The following is a 23,962-nucleotide window of genomic DNA, read 5'->3' as shown; positions in this document are numbered from 1 at the left end:
TACAGTTAGGTACTCTAACATGTCTAGATTTGAAATATATTTGTTTTCCCAGCATTCCATTAAAATCCTGATTTCTACACAGTTCACTGACTTCTTTCACTATTAAACATTCCTCTGCTTCATTAAAATTATTATATTGAGATTATTTGGGCACTAGAATCATATCCTTCATGAATCCTTCCTTTTGTTAACTAGAGGCTTAGTTTTCTCAGCATCTTTATTGCTTGTCCTGTTTTTTTATTGCTTCAAATCTAGTGTTGGATACCCCTTTAGAAGCTGTGTATGAAGCAAGGGTAGGGTTTCAAATTAAAGTAGAACTCTTGTAAAAATTAAAAAAGAGTCCTTTATCAAAACAGTACATCATTGCTACATCTTCAATTCTCCAAATTTGTAGTCAGCTTTAATTACCCACATGCTTTAAGTCCATCACCAGGTCCTGAAAAAATTTCCTGTGTAATATTTCTTGGAAGAATTTCCTCTTATGTAGTATGGTCTGAGTGCATTAAAAAAATGCACCTCTACTGGCAACTTTACTCTTCCGTCACCTTCAATCTTTCCTATTTGTATAACACAAATTATCATATCAGAATGTCATTTACATTTTTAAACTTTTAGCTGACTTTCAAATTAGAACATGTGATTATTGAATTTCAATTCACTTTGAAAAAAAATTTTATGCCATGACCTCATGTAAAGCACAATCCTAGACACTAGAGGTTTAAAAACAAAAACAAAAACAAAAAAACAAGGAAGGAAAAATCCTTGTATTCAAAATTTAAAAGGGTAGCTAAGGGGCATGAAGAACGTTAATACAAATTAGACTGCAATAGCTATATAAGAAAGGCATAATATACTAAGTTTTTTTATAAAGGGCTGAACACATCAGTATGGAGAGGTTAGTACACTTATTACAGAATCAAGAGATGTTACCTGAGCTAAGATTTGAAGAATGGGAAAATTTTCAATATTCAAAGAAGGGAAGGCAAAGAACAAGGCATGAGTGGAGATTAGGACTTTCTGAGCATGAGCAAAAGCATGGAGACAAGGAAGAATGGAGCAGAAAAGTTTATCTACATCAGGGAGACCATAAAGAAGAGAAGTGAGAAATAATAGTTACAGAGAAAACTAGATAGGGGCAACTAGGTGGCACAGTGCATAAAGCACCTGCCCTGGATTCAGGAGGACCTGAGTTCAAATCTGCCCTCAGACACTTGACACGGTCTAGCTGTGTGACCCTGGGCAAATCACTTAACCCTCATAGTGCCCCCCCACCAAAATGTACTGAAAGCTAGATGGTACAATAGATAGAGCTCTAGACTTGGAGTAAAGATGAATTCAAAAGCATGCGTGTGACCCTGGACAAGTCATTTAATTGCTCTCTGTCTCTGTTTCCCCAACTGTAAAATAGGAATAATAATAGTAGCAAACTGTTTAATTGAAATTCCAGCTCACTGTACATTTTTCTTGTCTATAAATTGTATACCAATGATGGAATTTTATATATTGTCCACCTAATTGCATGTCATAATCTAAATAAGAGCCATTATTCATGTGCTTGGTTTTTCTTGTTTGGGTAGTGAGGCAAAACAATTATGAGTGGTTACAGACCTCTGTCACATGACATTGTGATATTCTAGGACTCCATGCAACCAATCCAACGCTATCAGCAAACAAAATCCTTGGGAGCATCTCACTCTCCACAGGGACTCTTTTTTAAACATTTATTTGTTATATCTCTTCCATGATAGAAGAGAAAATCTCTGTTTTATTCCTACATATTAGTAATGAGAGGGTCATTTCGCATTTGTGTCTTTTGCAACATTATTACAAATCTTTCAGAATTTTGATGTATGGGTTGGAAATAAAATCTGGAAAAGAAACTTGAAGGCATTTTTTTGTTTGTTTTATAGAATCAATCACTTTAAAACATGAACAAATGATAAGTGCAGGGTGATTTTTACTTTTTTTTTGTCAATTGCATAATGGCAAGATGTTGAGTATTGTGCAATACCACTACTCTCAAAGGGTGTGGAGATTATTCTCATAAAATGTATATAGTGAGAAAGGTGGCATGTCAGTAATTATTAATGATCTCTCAGGTGTCTTTTTAAAAACATTAATAAGGTGCAAGATTTTTCCCCTTATGTTTTCAGTGACTTTCTTTTTTTTTAATGGCTTTTAAATAGATCCATCAGTGCCCTCCCAATTGATTCACTCCTAACATCAATTTACACTTCCTCTAATAACATTAAACTCTTTTTACATATTTATTTTAGTGCCATTTTAACCTCTTCTGTAACATTTGAGACAAAAATGAGAGAGGCCAAATGTGGGCTGTTGTCCCTGAAGTTGAAACAGATTTGTTATAGAAATCCTTGTGATTTCCATTTTTCTACTTTTTGTTGTCCTTTTATTATTTTCATTCTTAAATGTCCTCAGTATAAATGTTATTATTGGGTCTCTCCACAAGCTTTATTTAAAATGGATTTGCCCTTCACTGCTTCTCTTTTCCTTTATGAGGTAACAGTCCTCATGGTCTTCCATCATCTTCATATATAAAATTTTATCAAAAACGTTTATTCTAAACTACTGATGTCCATTGCTGCCATATCTCTAATCTGATACACTAACAGTAGGGCTAGAAAAATGGCCTACCCTGCCTGGATAGAGTTTTGGACCTGTACTCAAGAATATCTAAGTTAAATTCTACCTTGGATAATTACTGAGTAATCCTGGGCAAATTACTTAATTTCGGTCTGCTTGGTTTCCTTAACTATACAATGCAGAAAATAATAGTACCTATATCCCAGAGTTATTGTGAGGTTTAAATGAAATAATATTTTTAAAGCACTTTGCAAAACAAAGTGCTATAAACATTTCAGCTGTTAATTACTATTTTCTTATAAGAACAACAAGAAGCAACAAATATTCACTTCCTAAAGAACTTTTTAGCTTTATTTGTTTACTTATTATACCAAAAATTTATTTCGGGTTAAAATTTTACATTAAATGAATTTTAATTGTGCCTATTTCTTTCTTTTCAAGGGAAAAAAAGATTTGATTTCTACACATGTACATGTACACAGATGGATACTGTTAGCTAATGTAATAATGGTACGTAGAAGCACACAAAAAATTTTAATTTTTAAGCAAGATGAACTTTGCTCTGTTATCCCTTTTTAAGGTTAAAACCACTTTTATTAGGCCAAGAATGAAACCATGTAACTGGATTCCAACTAAAAAGATGGCTTGTAAATAGTTTAGGTAAGGGGCAGCTAGGTGGCACAGTGGATAGAACACTGGCCCTGGAGTCAGGAGTACCTAGTTCAAATCCAACCTCAGACACTTAACACTTACTAGCTGTGTGACCCTGGGCAAATCACTTAAACCCAATTGCCTCACTAAAAAAACAAACAAACAAACAAAAAAATAGTTTAGTTAAGTTTTGGCAGCTCATCATAAAACCAGCTCTGCTAACTCCTTTATTTGTCCATTCTTCAAGAAACTGTGAGCTAGTCTTCCATTTAGTTGAAACTTCCTTATTCTTCTGGTTTCACTTATAGCTAGAATATTAAAATTGGTATAATTTAGTTCCTCTATATCCTGGTCATCTCTTGGTCATTGGACAAGGACATAACATTTAGTACATCAAAGGATAATTAAAGTTTATAGATGGTTTAAAACTGTTGTATTTAGTAACTTTCATCCCTTTTCCCACTATTTTCATTATTTTTGAAGGAACAATAAGGGCAAGAGTCAAAACTGAGGACTTTTTTGTTGTTTTACATTTTCATAAAATAAATAATTCACCTAATATTCATTCTACTTAGAATGAGCCTCTTCATTCTTAAAAGTTGGATTGAATTATTTAGGCTAGCATAAAATGATTAAATTCTTGACTTATGGGGGCGAAGCCAAGATGGCAGAGAGGAAGCAGCAAGCTGCCTGAGCTCTCCTTCTGTTCCCTCAAAACAAACATTAAATCAAGCCTCTGGACGGATTCCGAAACTACAGAACCTGCAAACAGACAGAGAGACACAGTCCTCCAACCAGAGATAATTTAGAAGACTTCAGGAAAAGGTCGGTCTGACTCGGGCAAAAGGGAGGCCCAGCGCAGGGCAGCAACCCAGCGCCGAGGGGGTCGGGGCAAGTCAGCAGGAGCTGCGGGCCACAGCCGAACAAGTGAGGCTCCCGGAACCTGGTTCAAAAATCTGGTGGCCAAGAAGGACAGTGGAAAAACCTACCTGCACCGGCTGGGAGGGAGACGAACGGGTCAGGCGGGATCAGACAGCGGGGTCTGGCGCCTGGCTGGCTGAGCACAATCAGACAGGAAGTGCAGGGCAGGGGATATTCACAAACCATAAAGGCCTCAGAGTAAAAGCCCGGTCACACAGACCTATACCCCTGCACAAGAAGCCCAAAACAGGGACCCTGGTGCCCCCAGAGCAGACCTCAACTTAAAGAATAAATAAATAAGCTGCAATAATGAGTAGGAAGAAAAAAAGAGCCCTCTCCATTGAGAGCTTCTGTATCAATAGGGAAGAAGCCAACACAAACTCAGATGAGGACAATAGCCTCAAATTGCCTATATCTGAAGCCTCACTAGGGAAGGTGAATAGGTCACAAGAACAAAAAGCCTTCCTGGAAGAGCTCAAAAAGGATTTTAAAAATCAATTGCAAGAGGTAGAACAAAAAATGGGGAGAGAAATGAAAGCAAAACAAGAAAACTATGAAAAAAGAATCAGCAGCTTGGAAAAGGAAGCTGAAGAAAACAAAGCCTTAAAAAATTCATTTGGCCAAATGGAAAAAAAGCTGCATAATCTCACTGAAGAAAACAATACCTTAAAAAAATTCACTTAGCCAAATGGAAAAAAAGGTGCATAATCTCACTGAAGAAAACAATGCCTTAAAAATTAAAAGTGGGACAGTTGGAAGATAAGGAATCCATGAGACACCAGGAATCAGTCAAGCAGAATAAAAAAAATGAAAAAATAGAAGAAAATGTGAAATACCTCATTGGAAAGACAACTGATCTGGAAAACAGATTGAGGAAAGACAATTTAAGAATCATTGCACTGCCTGAAAGCCATGACCAGAAAAAGAATCTAGACACCATATTCCAGGAAATTATTAAGGAGAACTGCCCTGATATCATAGAATCAGAGGATAAAATCATCATTGAAAGAATCCACTGATCACCTCCTGAAAGAGACCCCAAAAGGAAAACTCCAAGGAATATTGTAGCCAAATTCCAGAATTATCAGGTGAAGGAGAAAATACTCCAAGCAGCCAGAAAGAAGCAATTTAATATCATGGAGCCACAGTCAGGATTGCTCAGGACCTGGCAGCTTCAACATTAAAGGACCACAAGGCTTGGAATATGATATTCCGGAAGGCAAAGGAGCTTGGATTGCAGCCAAGAATCTATTACCCAGCAAAAATGTGCATTTTCTTTCAGGGGAAAAGATGGACATTTAATGACATTGGGGACTTTCAATCTTTCCTAGTGAAAAGACCAGAACTGAATAGAAAATTTGATCTCAACATACAAGATTCAAGAGAAGTTTAAAAAGGTAAACAGAGGGGGAAAAAAAAGTTACCCTATTAGGTTAAACTGTTTATATCCCAACACAGGAAGATAATACTCATAACTCTTAAGAACTGTAAATGTATTTGGGCAGAGAGAAGGACTTTACACAGAGGGTATAAATATAAATTGTCTTTGATGTGATGATACAAAAGAATTAAGGGGTTAAAAAGGGAGTCTATGGGGAGGAGAAGAAAGGGGCGGTGGAATGGGATGAATTATATCATATGAAGAGGTGGAAAAAAACCTATTACAATAGAGGGAAAGAAAGGAGGGGGAAACATTGTTTCAACCCTATTCTCATTAGATTTGACTCAAAGAGGGAATAACATATATGTTCATTGGGATAAAGAAACTTAACTCATTTTTTAGGGAAAGAAAAAGGGGAAGGGAAAGGGGGGGACTGATAGAAGGGAGGACAAAAGCAAGGGAGAAAAGGGTAAAGAAAAGAGAGGGGGGTGATAAAAAGGGAGGGCAGATCGGGGGAGGCAGGGGTAAGAAGTAAAACGTCGGTGAGGAGGAATAGGGTGAAAGAAGGGGGGAAAAGTACAAAGGGGGTAAATAGAATGAAGGGAATAGACAGTCAGTAATAATACCTGTGAATGTGAATGGGATGAACTCTGCTATAAAACGGAAGCAAATTGCAGAGTGGATTAAAAACCAGAACCCTACAATATGCTGTTTACAAGAAACACATTTGAAGCAGAGAGATACACACAGAGTAAAGGTAAAAGGCTGGAGCAGAATATATTATGCCTCAGCTAAAGTAAAAAAGGCAGGGGTAGCAATCCTTATCTCAGACAAAGTGCAGGGAAAAATAGATCTCATTAAAAGAGATAAGGAAGGAAATTACATCTTACTTAAAGGTACTATAGATAATGAAGTAATATCAATATTAAATATGTATGCACCAAGTGGTATAGCAACCAAGTTCTTAGAGGAGAAGTTAAATGAGTTACAAGAGGAATTAGACAGTAATACTATACTAGTGGGGGATCTGAATCTCCCCCTCTCAGAATTAGATAAATCTAGCCACAAAATAAATAAGAAAGAAGTGAAAGAGGTGAATAGATTACTAGAAAAGTTAGACATGATAGATGTCTGGAGAAAATTGAATGGGGATAGAAAGGAATATACCTTTTTCTCAGCAGTACATGGCACATTTTCAAAAATTGACCATGTATTAGGGCACAAAAACATCATAGTCAAATGTAGAAAGGCAGAAATAGTAAATGCATCCTTCTCAGATCATGATGCAATAAAAATTACATGTAAGAAAGAGCCAGGGAAAAGTAGAATAAAAATCAATTGGAAACTAAATAATTTCATTCTAAAGAATGAATGGGGGGGGGCAGCTAGGTGGTGCAGTGGACAGAGCACCGGCCCTGGAGTCAGGAGTACCTGAGTTCAAATCCGGCCTCAGACACTTAACACTTACTAGCTGTGTGGCCCTGGGCAAGTCACTTAACCCCAATTGCCTCAATTAAAAAAAAAGAATGAATGGGCCAAACAAGAAATCATAGAAACAATCAATAACTTTATCCAAGAGAATGACAATAATGAGACAACATACCAAAATCTATGGGATGCAGCCAAAGCAGTGCTTAGGGGAAAATTTATAGCTCTAAATGCTTACATGAATAAAAAAGAGAAAGAGGAAATTAATGAATTGGGCATGCAACTTAAAAAGCTAGAAAAAGAACAAATTAGATATCCCCAATTAGACACTAAATTAGAGATCCTGAAAATTAAGGAGAAATTAATAAGATTGAAAGCAAAAAAACTATAGAATTAATCAATAAAACTAAGAGCTGGTTTTATGAAAAAACCAATAAAATAGATAAAATATTGGTTAATTTGATTAAAAAAAGAAAGAAGAAAACCAAATTACCAGTATCAAAAATGAAAAGGGTAATGTTACCACCAATGAAGTGGAAATTAAAGCAATAATTAGGAAATATTTTGCCCAACTGTATGCCAATAAATTTGACAATCTAAATGAAATGGATGAATATTTACAAAAATACAAACTGCCCAGGTTAACTAAAGAGGAAATAAAATCCTTAAATAAACCCATATTAGAAAAAGAAATTGAACAATCTATTAATGAACTCCCTAAGAAAAAATCCCCAGGGCCAGATGGGTTTACAGGTGAATTTTACCAAACATTGAATTCCAATATTATACAAATTATTTGGAAAAATAGGTGAAGAAGGAGTTCTACCAAATTCATTTTATGACACAAATATGGTGGTGATACCAAAACCAGGCAAAGCAAAAACAGAGAAAGAAAATTATAGTCCAATTTCCCTAATGAATATTGATGCTAAAATCTTAAATAAGATATTAGCAAGGAGATTACAGCAAGTGATCACCAGGATAATACACTATGACCAGGTGGGATTTATACCAGGAATGCAGGGCTGGTTCAACATTAGGAAAACTATTAACATCAATAAGAAAACCAACCAAAATCATATGATTATCTCAATAGATGCAGAGAAATCTTTTGACAAAGTACAGCACCCATTCCTAATAAAAACACTAGAGAGTTTAGGAATAGGGGGAGCTTTCCTTAGAATAATAAACAGTATCTACCTAAAGCCATCAGCAAGTATTATATGCAATGGAGATAAATTAGAGGCCTTCCCAATAAGATCAGGGGTGAAACAGGGATATCCATTGTCACCCCTATTATTTAATATTGTCCTAGAAATGTTAGCTTTAGCAATCAGAGAAGAAAAAGGAATTAAAGGAATTAGAACAGGCAAGGAGGAAACAAAACTATCACTCTTTGCAGATGATATGATGGTATACTTAAGGAATCCTCAAGAATCAAGTCAAAAATTACTTGAAACAATTAACAACTTTAGCAAAGTAGCAGGATATAAAATAAATCCACATAAATCATCAGCATTTCTATACATGACCAACAAAGTCCAGCAGCAAGAGATAGAAAGAGAAATTCCGTTTAAAGTAACGGTAGATAATATAAAAAACTTGGGAGTCTACTTGCCAAGACAAACCCAGGAACTCTATGAACACAACTACCAAACACTCTTCACACAAATCAAATCAGATCTAAATAATTGGAAAGATATCAATTGCTCATGGATAGGCAGAGCTAATATAGTAAAAATGACAATACTGCCTAAATTAATTTACTTATTCAGAGCCATACCAATCAGACTACCTAAAATTTATTTTATACAGCTAGAAAAAGTAATCACAAAATTCATCTGGAAAAATAAAAAATCAAGAATATCCAGGGAAATAATGAAAAAAAATTCACAGGAAGGTGGGTTATCAATACCAAACCTGGAGCTTTACTATAAAGCATCAGTCATCAAAACTATCTGGTACTGGCTAAAAAATAGAGTGGTAGATCAATGGAATAGGCTAGGCTCAGGAAATGCAGTAGTAAATGACACTAGTAATGTAGTGTTTGATAAACCCAAAGATTCCAGCTTCTGGGATAGGAACTCAGTATTTGACAAAAACTGCTGGGAAAACTGGAAGATAGTATGGCAGAAATTAGGCATAAACCAGCATCTTACACCTTATACTAAAATAAGGTCAAAATGGATACATGATTTAGACATAAGAGGTGATACCATAGGTAAATTAGGAGAGAAAGGAATAGTGTACCTATCAGATCTTTGGAAAGGAGAACAGTTTTTGACCAAACAAGAGATAGAGTATATTATAAAATGCAAAATGGATGATTTTGATTATATTAAATTAAAAAAAAATTTGTACAAACAGAAGCAATGCATCCAAAATTGGAAGGGAGGCAGAAAACTGGGAAACAATTTTTGAGGCCAGTACTTCTGATAAAGGCCTCATCTCTAAAATATATAGGGAATTAAATCAAATTTATAAGAATCTAAGTCATTCCCCAATTGAGAAATGGTCAAAGGATATGAACAGGCAGTTTTCTGATGAAGAAACCAAAGCTATCTATTCCCATATGAAAAAATGCTTTAAATCTCTAGTGATTAGAGAGATGCAAATTAAAACAACTCTGAGGTACCACCTGACACCTATCAGATTGGCTAAAATGACAAAAAAGGAAGATAATAAATGTTGGAGAGGCTGTGGGAAAATTGGAACACTAATGCATTGTTGGTGGAGCTGTGAGCTGATCCAACCATTCTGGAGAGCAATTTGGAATTATGCCCAAAGGGTTATAAAGCTGTGCATACCCTTTGACCCAGCAATTCCACTTTTAGGTCTTTTGCCCAAAGAGATCATGGAAGGGGGAAAGGGATCCACATGTACAAAAATATTTATAGCTGCTCTTTACGTGGTAGCAAGGAATTGGAAGTTGAGGGGGTGCCCATCAATTGGGGAATGGCTGGACAAGTTGTGGTATATGAATACAATGGAATACTATTGTGCTGTAAGAAAGGATGAGCAGGAGGAGTTCAGAGAAACCTGGAGGGTCTTAAATGAGCTGATGATGAGTGAGATGAGCAGAACCAGAAGAACATTGTACACAGTATCATCAACATTGAGTGTTGATCTACTGTGATGGACTATATTCTTCTCACCAATGCAATGGTACAGAAGAGTTCCAGGGAACTCAGGATAGAAGAGGATCTCCAAATCCAAGAAAAAAAAAAAGAAAGAAAGAACTGTGGAGTATAGATGCTGATTGAACCATATTATTTCTTTTGTTTTGGGTGCTGTTGTTTTTTTTTTCTATTTTGAGGTTTTGCATCACTGCTCTGATTTTTTCTCTTGTAACAGGATTAATGCAGAAATAGGATTAATGTTTTTATGTGTATATATATGTGTGTGTATATATCTATATCTATACGTATATGTATAGAGATATATAGATATAACCTATATCAGATTACCTGCTGTCTAGGGGAGTGGGGAGCGAGGGGAGGGAGGGAGAAAATTCTGAAATTGTAAAGCTTGTATAAACAAAAGTTGAGAACTATCTTTACATGTAACGGAAAAAATAAAATACCTTATACATTAAAAAAAAATTCTTGACTTATGCAATTAATCTCCCAGTGGTTTACATATTTAAACCACTTTTGATATTCTCTATTTCTTCGTTTTTTTGCTGCAGTCATTTTTTACGAGATTTTAATCTGAGTTCACAAGATTTAATATTTTTTTTATCATGAAACCATGTCACACTGGATACTAAATTTATGTTTGATAGTCAATTCTTTAATCATGGTCTAGAAGTTTTCAATGGAATTTAAATAATTTGAAATAACAAGATATCAAAAACTATCTGAATCTCTTGGATATATTCCTTAACCTTAACATATAGCAGTAAGCGAGGTTAAATAGAAGTATTATATTTTTATTTGGGAATTTTCATAATTTGTAAACTTTTTTCAGTGTATATCAATATAGTTGTTTCAAGTTCATTATTCCTTCCATGGGGACAAGATTTCCACGCCCACAGAAAAAATTTTAAAAAAGTTAAACCATCTTAGTGAATGTTTTATTATATAAAGAATATGCTCAAATATCATGGGTAAGACTTCTTTTTAGTAAGGGTTTGGTAAAGACATAAATGAAAAAATTGTTTCCCTGATTAAAACAAACAAGCAAACAAAAAACCCCACAATACTCCTTTTCAAGTGTTAGTTTTCTAGTCTTTGTATTATCTTTCCCATGACAATTGATTTTTTTTTCTTTACAGCCACTCTAAAGATACCATAGGAACCTGCAGATATACGGAAGAGTTTTCTTTAAGAAAAATAATAGTCTGCTGGCAGTTCTCCCAATATTAAAAAACAGGAAGCCTACAATGTAGATTTAAAGGATTCAAAAACAAGATGCCAACTGCCAGGCCACTCTGAAGGTCTTTACTTTTTTTCTGATGATTAATTCATGTATTTTGTAGGAATGGTTTATCAGTTTTAGGGACTGTTTTTTTCACTTTCAAGCATACTCTCCTTTATGTTTTGATTAGACTGATCTGATTTTCTTGTAGTTTTGAGTGATCCCTGTAATTCTTGATTGCCTTACATCAACAATTTATGCATTATCTCCAAAAGGTCAATGAGTTTGCACTTTAAGAGATTTAAATTTTTCATGTAAGTTTGAAGTAATATCCTTTGTTAGAAAATAAATATCTTAAGTGTAGCAAAAGAGAGTATGTTCAAGTGAAAAGAAAACAAGGGTGGGAAAACTAACAGGTTGGTATCCTCTACTTAGGCATTATGTAAGTCTGGTAGAAGTACAGATGTATGACTATTGCAAAAATAAAATAATATCAAAATTATAACTTTCCTAAATGATTATACTTATTGTACTTTTTATGATCCAGAATTACTGTGGTGGTGACAGCATACAGCAACTGTGGATCAAAGAAAAAAATCAGTATTTTAGCAAGATAATAACAGAACCTTCTCCATTAAGATAAAATATGTCAGTGCTTATCCTAAACCCTTTTAGACTCCTGGGACCCAAAGTTACCTCCATAGCATGAAGAGGCATTTGAGGAAGAACTTTTTGGCAGGGATGGATGAGAAAAATATTGTATCAGTTATACTAAGATTTGGAAATTAATTAGATGTAAAGGATGATGGAACAAAAAAATCAAAGAAAACTCCAAGATTTCAAAACTTATTGAGAGGGAGTATGAAGATAGTGATGAATAAAAATAATTTAGTAGAAGAAGCAGATTTTCAGGAAAATATCATAAATACAGGTTTAGACAAGATTAATTTGATGTTATTAGGACATTATAGATGCTATAGGCACTTAAAGACAAAAGAACAGAGGTAAATAGAGAAAATAGTCTATAGATATGTGTATGTAAATATATAAAAGACATTAAAATAAAATAGTACTGTGAAAAACAATTTTATGAAAAATAAAAGGCTAAGATATGATATTCTAAAAAGCAAATGAAATCTTATACCCCAATAGTAATAACTCTCACTAAGTTGAACTCAGCATCACTAAAAAGTTGAATTTTTAGCAGAAACAATTTGAATCATTCTTAACTAAAAACCAGTTATGAGCTGGGTATTTGACATGGAAATTAATCAAACAAAAGAAAATTAAGAAAGGTAAACTAGTCCATATTAAAAGATCAAACATATATAAATGTCTTTTTTATAATCACAATAATTCAAACATGCCACAAAAAAACAGACATGACTGCATGTCTTTTAGAATTTTCACCTTGTGTGAAGGTAACAGAGAAAATAAAGATAGAACATTTATGGGTGAAACTCATAAAAGGGAATCAAATAAAAGTATCCTAGGGGAGGGAAAGGTGAGAAGGGAGATGAATTAGCATAGATGAAGGTTATTCAAAGAAAAAGTGGGCAGAGATGGGTGAGAAAGTTTCCTGAGATATACTTATATCTGAGATGAACACAGGAAAAAAAAGCAATTGTTTTTTAGAAGTCTCAGGCTGTTTGAAATTTCTTAAGAGAACAAATATATGATACTTATGGAAAGGGTACCTGCAGGAGCAAAGGGAAATATATAAAGTAATATGTAGGGAAAAGAAGTTAATAGTATTAATAGACATGCGGAAGGAAATGACCTTCCAGATCCTGTGCTTTGACAGTCATTTTGCAAATGAGGGAGGAAGTGTTCCCCAAAGGATGCTATGGGGTGTTCACCACAATACTGTCGTACCAGAAAATTATGTTTCTTGTAGCCTTTTTCTATGTAGAGAAACTAATTCCACCAGTTTAATGACAAAACTCAGACACTGCCTACGATCCTTTTACTGAATCTTGTGAAATCTGTTGTGAATTAATATTTCTAAGAATCATTTACCCTTAACTCTTGGTTACATAACACAAAATGTTCAATATCAAAATATTAAATACCATATGTAAAAAACATTCATATCCGCACTGTCTATAATGGTAAGAAAGCTGGAAATAAATTGTTTTCTCAAAGATTTTGAAAAGGCTGAATAAATTGAGGCATATAAATATAAGTGCTATTATTATGCCTTAAAGGACAATGAATATTAAGAATTTAGATAACTTTGGGAAGTCTTTTATGAACTAGATCAGAATAAAGAAAATGTAAATGCATACAATGGATAAAAATATAAATAAGGATTACTTTAAAAGCAACAGAACTCAAGGTAAATACAATGGAATATTGTTTCCAAATCACTAAATTTAAAAGTACCAACCTTTTTTTACATTAAGAAATGATAAATTACCCCCAAAATTACAGATTCTGTCAGTTTCAGTCACCATATAAGCTAGTTTTAATTATAGTATTAATTTATACAAAGGTATCATGGGAGGTACTTTGTTTCAGAGTGGGGGAAAGAAATATTTTGGAAAAGCTCATGTCTTCCCTTCTTACTTGTCCCTCAAAAACACCCTAGAGAATAGAGGCATATCATTATCAGTGAGACTTTAGAGAGAAGAAAGTTGATATATGCCTTGATAGTTCATGTTACCCAATAACATTTTTTGGATTAGCATTTTGCATTATTTTCACATTGTTTTGGCATTGTCTTCCATTTGAAATACTTTGAAAACTGATATCTGATTACTTTCAAAATCATGTTATAGCCAGCAAAGATTTCGTTTTTGTATACTTTGCCAGCATTACCCATTTTTTTCCTAACTTCATCTTCTTAACTCACATTTCTACACCTTCCAATGGCATTTAGGATTCACACATGTTAAATACAAAATGTGAAAGCTCTACTTTCATAAATTAAGCTATTCAACCACAGCAGAAGTGCTGTCAAATATCATTTATCTTTAATATATGTGCTATATATAGTCCTTCCAGTTTTATATATAAATATTCCAAGTATTATCAGGCTTAGTTATGTCTCATATCAAAGTTTCTGCATGTTCATTTTATCCTCCATTGCTTTTAGCTATTTTTTGAAGCAACTCTGTAATCACCTGTCATTCTCTTCTGTTATACTTTACAAATGAATCTTTACTCAATGGGTGCTGCGAATGGCTTATTTTTCTACTTATAGCCTTTTCAATTGGGAAAACATCAAATGAGTACAATAAGGACTAGTGACTTTAGTTTTGACAATTTCTTAATTTTTTGAAACAAGTGAACAACTTTTTCTAGATAAGTTGTTACAATTGGTTTAATTGTAAGAAGTATCTCTCAAATTTATGTTTTCCCACCCTGATGCAGAAAATTGCCATTTCATAACTAATCTAACCCCAAACAACAAAGCCATCAATATCTGTCTTTTCTGTTAGAATTTAATTTCATTTTATATGTAATTTTTGATATCAATATGTTCAATACTTTCTTACTTTTATGTAAAAAAGGTATTCATGAATATAATCATAAATTTTCTGAGATATCTATAAAATTTGGCCTCTTTAATTTCTTAATTTGGAACCATATTTTCTAATATATGTTCTGGTCATCTTCCCCTATATCTATTTCCCCATTAGAAATTGTCATGAAACAAGGTATATTTTGACTTGGTTGGGAAATATTGTCAAGTGCTTTGTACACTTTATTTCTTCATCCTCTGCCATAGATATCAATACACATACTATAGTTATCTTCTTTTCCTTATGTTTACCATAAACTCTGCAAAGCATAATTATCAGAAAATTATTTTCTTTCATTGTCTTTGGGTACACATGGTAGCTCACTCTACAGATTCCTGTATTTTTTTTTCTTTCCAAAAAAAAATCAGTAAATAGTGCTTCAATTTTATCTTAGTATTAATTCTGCATGCTCTTAAAGTTACAGTTATTTTCATTTTTGGTTTAGGCATGTGATTTAATTGGGATAGGAAACTTCCAGTGAGGAAACACTGGGAGTGAATCTAATGAAAATTGGCATCTACTCTCCAAAGTAGTCTTAGAGAATTGCCTAGGGCATGAGCAGTTAAGTGGCTTCCTCAAGTTCACACAGACAGGCCTCAGAAATGGTCTTCCTAACAGCTCTGAGACAGATTCCTTATCCATTACAACATACTGCCTCCCTATGAGGTTCTTTGGGGAAGTAAAAGTTGCAATAACACAAAAATAATCACTAATTTAATGCTTATAAACTAGCCATCGCTTCTACATCAATGTTCACTTAACACTAATATCTATTCTTACCCATCTTCAAATATCATTCCAAAATTGTGCCAGCCATTCTCAAATTGAAGGTAGATCTTTGAAAGATAATATTTCAAAAGAGCATGCTTTGGATATCAAATGATTAAGAGAACCTCTTGGGAAAAGAGATGAAACACTTGACTATTTTAGCAACAGTGATCCTCTTTAAAATGTTACAAAAGTCAGACTTGAAGTATGTGTCACTGTGGTATCTCAAGATTTTGATGGTAAAAATTATTCCATTCCAGAAAAAAAAATCAATGCATGATTCATTCTTTGTTCATTCTAGGGATTAGCATATGATCAACAATATAATCTAAATTAACACATGAATTAGACTTTCAGCGGCTTTGGTATGTTCAAATGGCAAAACATCATTTATGTAATTTTACTGTTCAAACTCAATCACAATTATAATCAAATTTTATCCAATATTCTAAACAAACTCATTTCATAATTTTTATTTTTCAAGATAAAACTTATTTTCTATTCACTATAAATGTTGGTACTGACTTAAGTAGACTGACTTTAAGTGACCTGTTTCCCCCCAGTACCAAGTATCCTCACATTACAAAGACTTCCTCATAACAATTCTTTCATCATTAGAAAATGACAACACATTATTATACTTATAATTAAATTGTTTTTAAATGTAAAATGTATGTGAAGTTCATAAAACTATGTTAGCATTAACTATGCATATTTCTGCCTCTGTGCTGTGCTTACTATAAAAGTAAAAGGGGGCTAGCTATAAAAGGCTATGGGCTATTTTTTAAATCTGTTATTTAATATCACATTAGCCAAAGAATTCATAATGCAAATTCCAACATTCTTATACTTTCCAACCTTCCTATGGTTAATGAGTGTGGTCGTTAGATCAGGGACTAGTTCTTACAACCACTTAACTTGAAGCATTTCCTGCTTGATAAAATTAATTAACTGTTATCATTGTACCTGAGAAACCAGGGTTATTTCCAAACCATGATTAAACATTACTAGGATTTTAGCAGACTGATGAGGATGATGGATCTCATGATGGGGTTTGGTTATGATGATGGTGTTAGTAACAAAAACAAGGACCACTTCATCTACTATTACTACTCCCACCACCACCATTTTAATTTATTTTTTAACTTGTGATTTCATCAGTGCAGGGAACTCCTGGAAAGGAAATTTATAATTAAACATTGGCTCCTTTTCTGAAGCTACATAGTTAAAAATCTATCTGTTACTAAGTGACTGTGATTGTGACACATAACCAGGATTGCAGTATGTGTTCAAGGTGGGACTTGAACCCAAGGTTCTTCTCTTACTTCTGTATAAATGGCATATTGACAAGAATGGTTAAAATAGTTGGCTATTTCCTTGGCAATAAAGCAGGAAACATGAACCAATTCTTATATCCAGATTCCAAGTTGTAATATTTTTTGGGAGAGAATTATTCTCCCATTCCTTCTGGTAAGAAAATATATTTGCATTAAAATGGAGAGTGAAGGAAGAAACAAAAAATGTGTTTTGTCTTTTAACAAGGTTTGTTAAAAGTACTTTTGAATTAAGTTTTCAGCAGCTTTTATGTACTTCTGGTGGAAAAAAATATATAAACATACTAAATTTATTTTCTGTGGTTTGAATTCATTTAAATGTGTAAAAACATCTGATTTGTATGTTTATCTGCTAGATTTCACCAAGTAAGAAACTTAGAAAATAAGATTTTTAATCCTATCATATTCCAATAAATAATAAAGGCCATGGTTTCCGAAAAACATCGGAAGATCTATATGAATTGATTCAGATGAAAGTGGACAAAAACAGGAGAATAAATTGTATAATGTCAATATTGAAAAGACAATCAACTTGAAAGTTAAATAAAATAATTAAATTAATTTAATTAATTTAATTAAAATAATTAAATAACAATGATCCAAGACAATCAGGAATAATGATGAAGCATACTATCCACCTCCAAAGAAAGAACTGATATTGATTCAAAAGCACCTGAAGCATGCTATTTTTCACTTTATTTCTTCATTTTCCCCTTTTTTTCAAGTTCTTATACAAAAAGATTAATATAGTAATGTTTTATATAAATGCACATGTATAACCTATATCAGATTGCTTATTGCCTCAGAGAGGGACAGAAAGATGGATAGAATGTGGTATGAAAAAACTTTAAATAAATAAATAAAAATATTTATTATAAAAATCTGTTTGTAATCTGAAATTTTCTATAATAATCAGGCCCAATATCTCAATTACACAATAATTTTATTGAGAACACACAGGAAATGACAGAGAATTTTTAAAAATGCATGTTCTACAGTACTTGACCCAATGACTAGTAGAAATATATGGATAACATTCAGGAATATGCATGTATATATCACATAATAGATATGTGCATATGGACATATTTTGATATTACATTCTGTATACATGTTAATGTATACATATGATATAGAGTTGTATATTCTATATACATGTAATATATGTCATTGATATATCTCCCCTCGTCATTTGTGTACTCTGCATATTTGCCCTCTCACTATTGATAGTATGGTAAACTTTGGTATAGTTTATGCCATGTAAACTTGGGATATGCTTTTAATAAGTTTATTTAGAATTTTTGCATCAATATTCATTAGGGAGATTAGCCTATTATTTCCTTTCTCTGATTTTGCTCTTTCTGTTTTAGGTATCAGCACTATATTTGTCTCATAAACGGAATTTGGTGAGGTTCATTCTTCACCTATTTTTCCCCAAATAGCTTGTATAGTATCGGAATTAATTGTACTTTTTTTTTTTTTTTTTTTTTTTGCGGGGCAATGGGGGTTAAGTGACTTGCCCAAGGTCACACAGCTAGTAAGTGTCTGAGGCCAGATTTGAACTCAGGTACTCCTGAATCCAGGGCCGGTGCTTTATCCACTGTGCTACCTAGCTGCCCCAATTGTACTTTAAATGTTTGGTAGAATTCACTTGTAAATCCATCTGGCCCTGGAGGGTTTTTTTTGTTTGTTTGTTAGATATTTCATTGATGGCTTGTTCAATTTCTTTTAATAAAATGGATTTTATTTCCTCTTCTGTTAATCTGGGAATATATATTATTTGTAAATATTTATCCATTTCATTTAGATTGTCAAATTGATTGGCATATAGTTGGGCAAAATGGCTCCTAATTATTGCTGTAATTTCTCATCATTGGTGGTGAATTTACCCTTTTCATTTTTGATACCGGTAATTTTATTTTCTTTACTTCCTTTTTAAAAAATTGATTATTTATTGCCCCCCCCACAAGAAACCAGCTCCTACTATTATTTATTAGTCCAATGGTTTTCTTACATTCAACTTTTAAAATCTCTTTTATTTTTTCAATTTCCAATTTGGTGCTTAAATCAGAAATTTTAAATTTATTATTATTATAGATTTTGTTTAATTCCCAGTTCATTCATCTACTCTTTCTCTATTTTATTGATTTAAATGTTTAGAGATATAAATTCTCCGCTAATAACTGCTTTGGCTAAATGGAGAAACTTCTGTTATATTATCTGATTGTTGTCATCCTCTTTACTGTAATTATCAATTGTTTCCATGATTTGTATTTTTGACCTACTCATTCTTAACATTAGATTATTTAGTTTCCAATTAATTTTTAATCTAAATTTCCATTGCTTTTTATTGAATGAAGTTTTGGTTGCATTATGATCTGAAAAGGAATAATATGTTTCCGTTTCTGCATTTTATTGTGAGGTTTTTATGCCCTAACATATAGTCAGATTTTGTGAAGGTGCTTACATACACCTGAAACAAAAATTTACTCCTATCTCCATTCAATTTTCTCTAGAGTTCTATCATAGCTATTTTTCTAAAATTCTATTCATCTCCTTAAGTTATGTCTTACTTAATTTTTTTTTGCTTAGACTGATCTAGTTCTGAGAAGTAAAAGTAAGTCTCTCATAGTATAGTATTAATGTCCATCTCTTCCTGTAAATCATTTAACTTTTCATTTAAGAATTTGTATGTTATAGCATTTCATTCATATGTGTTCAGTATTGACATTATTTCATTGTGTATGGAGACTTCTTTTTTTAGCATTATGTAGTTTCCCTGTTTATCTCTTTAAATACACACACATATGTATATATATGTATATATACATACACATATCTATGTGTATGTGTGTATATGTATATATGTGTATGTATATATGTATGTATGTTTCAGAACACTGCCTTGACCCACCCTCCCTTCTATCAACACCCTCCCTTCTCTTATATCCTTCCCTTCCTACTTGCTTGTTGGATAAGAAATATTTCTATAGTTGAGTATGGGTTTTATTCCTTCTTTGAGCCAATTCAGATGAGAGTAAGGTTCATATGTTTCTGGCCACCACCCATTTTCCTCTCCACTGAAAAAGCTCTTTATTTTTTGCCTCTTATATTTAAAGCAATTCATCCCATTGTACCTCTTCCTTCCCCCTTCTTTTAATGCATGCCTCTTTCTCATCTCTTAATTTTTTATTGAAATTATTTTATCTTATCATAGGTAACTCATATCCTATGTCTATGCATAGTCCCTCTAACTACCATAATAATGATTAATTTTTGGAGTTACAAGTATCACCTTCACATAAATAAATGTAAACAATCTATACTTATTTAACTCCTCATGATTTTTCTTTCATGTTTACCTTTAATGGTTCTCAAGTCTTTTATTGTAAAGTCAAATTTTTAATTCAGCTATAGTCTTTTCATAAATAATGCTTTAAAATCCTCAGTTTTATTAAATGTTCATTTTTCTGGCTGAAGGAATATACTCATTTTTCTTTTTTTTAGTGAGGCAATTGGGGTTAAGTGACTTGCCTAAGGTCACACAGCTAGTAAGTGTTAAGTGTCTGATGCCGGATTTGAACTCAGGTCCTCCTGACTCCAGGGCCAGTGCTCTATCCACTGCATCACCTAGCTGCCCCGAATATACTCATTTTTTAATGGGTAGGTTATTCTTGCTTATAGCCGTATCTCTTTTTTTTTTTTTCTCCTGGAATATCATATTCCAAGCCCTCCAGTCCTTCATTGTAGAAGATGCTATGTCTTAAACTTTCCTAACTGTGACTCCATAACATTTTATTTGTTTCTTTCTGGCTACTTGAAATAATTTCTTCATGACCTAGGAATTCCAGGATTTGTTTAAAATATTCCTGTGAATTACCATTTGGAATCTCTTTCAGGGGATAATCAGGATAATCAGTGAATTATTTCACTTTCTCTTTTACTCTCTGGTTCTAGGATATCAGACAATTTTCCTTGATTTTTTTTTTGAAATGTGATGATTTTCAGGTAGTCCAATAATTCTTAAAATGTCTCTTCTTGTTCCATATTCCTATCCAGTTATTTTTCCAATGTGATATTTTACATTTTATTCTATTTTTTTATTCTTTTGATATTCTTTTGTTTATGGTATCTCATGGATTCATTAGCTTGCACTTGCCCAATTCTAATTTTAAAGAAATTAGTTTCTTTATTGTGCTTTTGCCCCTTTATTTCCATTTGACCAATTCTACTTTTAATTTTTAATATTCATTCATTCATTCATTCATTCATTCATTCATTCATTCATTCATTCATTTACTTATTTATCTATCTGTTTGTTTGTCTGTTTGCAAGGCAATGAGGGTTAAGTGACTTACCCAGGGTCACACAGCCAGTAAGTGTCAAGTGTCTGAGGTTGGATTTGAATTCAAGTCTTACTGAACCCAGGGCCAGTGCTTTATCCACTACATCACCTAACTACCCCCCCTCACCATTCTACTTTTTAACGAGTTATGTTTAGTGTTTTTTTTTTCTTTTGCCATTTGACCAATTTTTAAAAAGATGTTATTTTCTTCAGTATTTTGGTGCTTCTTTCACCAATCTGTTGATTCTCTTTTTATATTTTTCTTGTAACCCTCTGATTTCTTTTCCTCTACCTTTCTTAATGATTTTTAAAATCTCTTTTCAGCTGTTTCAGGACCTGAGATTTATTGACATTTGTTTCTTTGAGCTTTTGCAGGTAGTTGTGTTGACTTCACTGTCTTCTTCTGAACTCCTCTTGGTTTTCCCTCATGCCATATTATTTTTTTATTATTATTAGCTTGTTTTTTTTGTTGGTTTTTCTCATTTTCCAGACTATTTCTTGACTTTTAACTTTTTGTTAAATGTGGACTCTTCTCTTGGCAGGCTGGGGGCATTGTTCCAGCCTTCAGGTTTTTCTTTCTCCTATTTTAAGACACAGTTCTAAAGAACCTTATTCCAAGGCAGTGTGATCTAAGGAACTGTGTGGTAACTGCTCTCCTGGCTTGTGCTCCTGTCTGTGAATTATCGCAAGCATTCTTCTTTACCCAGGAACTATGACCAGGCTCTCACTTCCCTTCAGGCATGGACTAGTGAGATAGTGCTTTTCTTCACCCTGGAATTATGACCAGAAAATATGCATGGGTAATGCACACAGTGGCAGCAAGTTGTCACTTTTAATATCATTCTGACAATTTTCTGATCCTCTTATTGTCTATAGGCTGAGAGTTCCAGATACATCTACCAGTGATACAGCTACTTCTAAAGCCTGCTGCTGGTTTTCTGGGATGAGGCCTATGCTGAACTGTGCTCCAGATCTAACCATCAGTCCAATGAGAAAGACTTTTCCTGATAACCTCCTAAGTTATCATGGACTAAAAATTATTTTACTCCACCTTTTGTTGGTTTTGCTACTCCAAAATTCAATATGAGGAGTGTTTTCAAAATTGTTTGGAGGAGAATTTAAGAGAGTTCAGTTGAGTTCCTGTCTTTACTCTGCCATCTTGGCTCCATCTTCCTGACATATAATTTTTTACTGAGCAAAGGCCAATACAGGACCAATATTAGAGTTCAAACTCTAGACTTCCTACTACATGAGTCTAGGTAAACAAGTATGTTTATTTATCTACCATATATGCAATATCTGGACTTCCATTCCTCTCATTATTTAACTTTCCACTCTAAAAAGCTCTGATGTATATATCTAATATATCTATTGCAAATATCTAATAAATATGCAAGTTGATTTCCATGAAAATCTGACTGATTCTCTTATTTTAATCATAATCAATTGACAGTCATTTATTAAGTCTGGACATTCAAAGAAAATTCCAAAATAATCCCTGCCCTTAAGGAGCTTACATTCTAAAAGATTTAGAGGTTGAAATGGGGAAAAAATCATCATGTGACAAAGCTGATTATTCACTTCTCCAAAATAAGCAAGATTAAAACACTTACTTAAGTCACATGCCAACTGTTATTAGTTGAATAGATGAAACCTTTCCAATTGGATATGACCTTTCTATAGTTTGTGATTTACTGATAAATCTTTGGAGAAGTAAAGAACACCTGCAGTACACAATGAGAACTTTAGTAGAGGATTTTGGTAAAATTATAACAAATGTTATGATTAGCAAGACTATTGTCTACTTATAGTGTAAGTGTGTATTCACACTTTTCAAATTAAGACTATGATAAACTGACAACATAGTAAAAATTCCACACAATTTATTCAGAATAATGGATTCCCCGTGACTATCCCCTGATTGGTAGAAAAAGATTTGACTCAATAAGTCATTCAGTAAGTATTTATTAAACACCACTTACCAATTTGCCAGGCATTGTACTAGGTGTTTGTGATGAAAAAATAAAAATGGAACAGTTTAAACTCTCAAGAAGTTTACATTCTATCACTGGAAGCAAACATGAGGAAAAGCAAATTATATTGAAAAACTGTTAAAAAATATATCTGTTGCGGGCAGCTAGGTGGCATAGTGGACAAAGCACTGGCCTTGGATTCAGGGGGACCTGAGTTCAAATCATGCCTCAGACACTTGACACCTACTAGTTGTGTGACCCTAGACATGTCACTTAACCCTCATTCACCTGCAAAAAAAACCCTGCCATTTTAAAGAAGGATCTCACAGGCATGTTTTCTTTCCTCTCACCCTGCATGTGTATATCCAGTCTTGGAATATGAATACCCATTTCCCTTCTATTTCTTTTAGCTTCTTTTTGTTTGCTGTCTCCCTGCTTTAGAATGTAAGATCTATGAATGAAGGGAATGAATTTCTTTCTGTTTCCATTTGTATTACCAGTGCTTAGCACAGCTCCTAGTACATTGTAATACATGCTTTCTGAAGTGACAAAAGAGAGTCACTGGAGTGTTTACATTGATTGAGATTCAATATCTGATACTCTTCATATTCAAGGCCCAGCTTAGGGGTCAATATTGTTGTTGTTGTTGTTGTTTGTCTTTCATTCTTAAA

This window comes from Dromiciops gliroides, chromosome 4 (assembly GCF_019393635.1).
Source record: "Dromiciops gliroides isolate mDroGli1 chromosome 4, mDroGli1.pri, whole genome shotgun sequence".
NCBI classification, from domain to species: Eukaryota; Metazoa; Chordata; class Mammalia; order Microbiotheria; family Microbiotheriidae; genus Dromiciops; species Dromiciops gliroides.
This window is presented reverse-complemented; position numbering follows the sequence as displayed.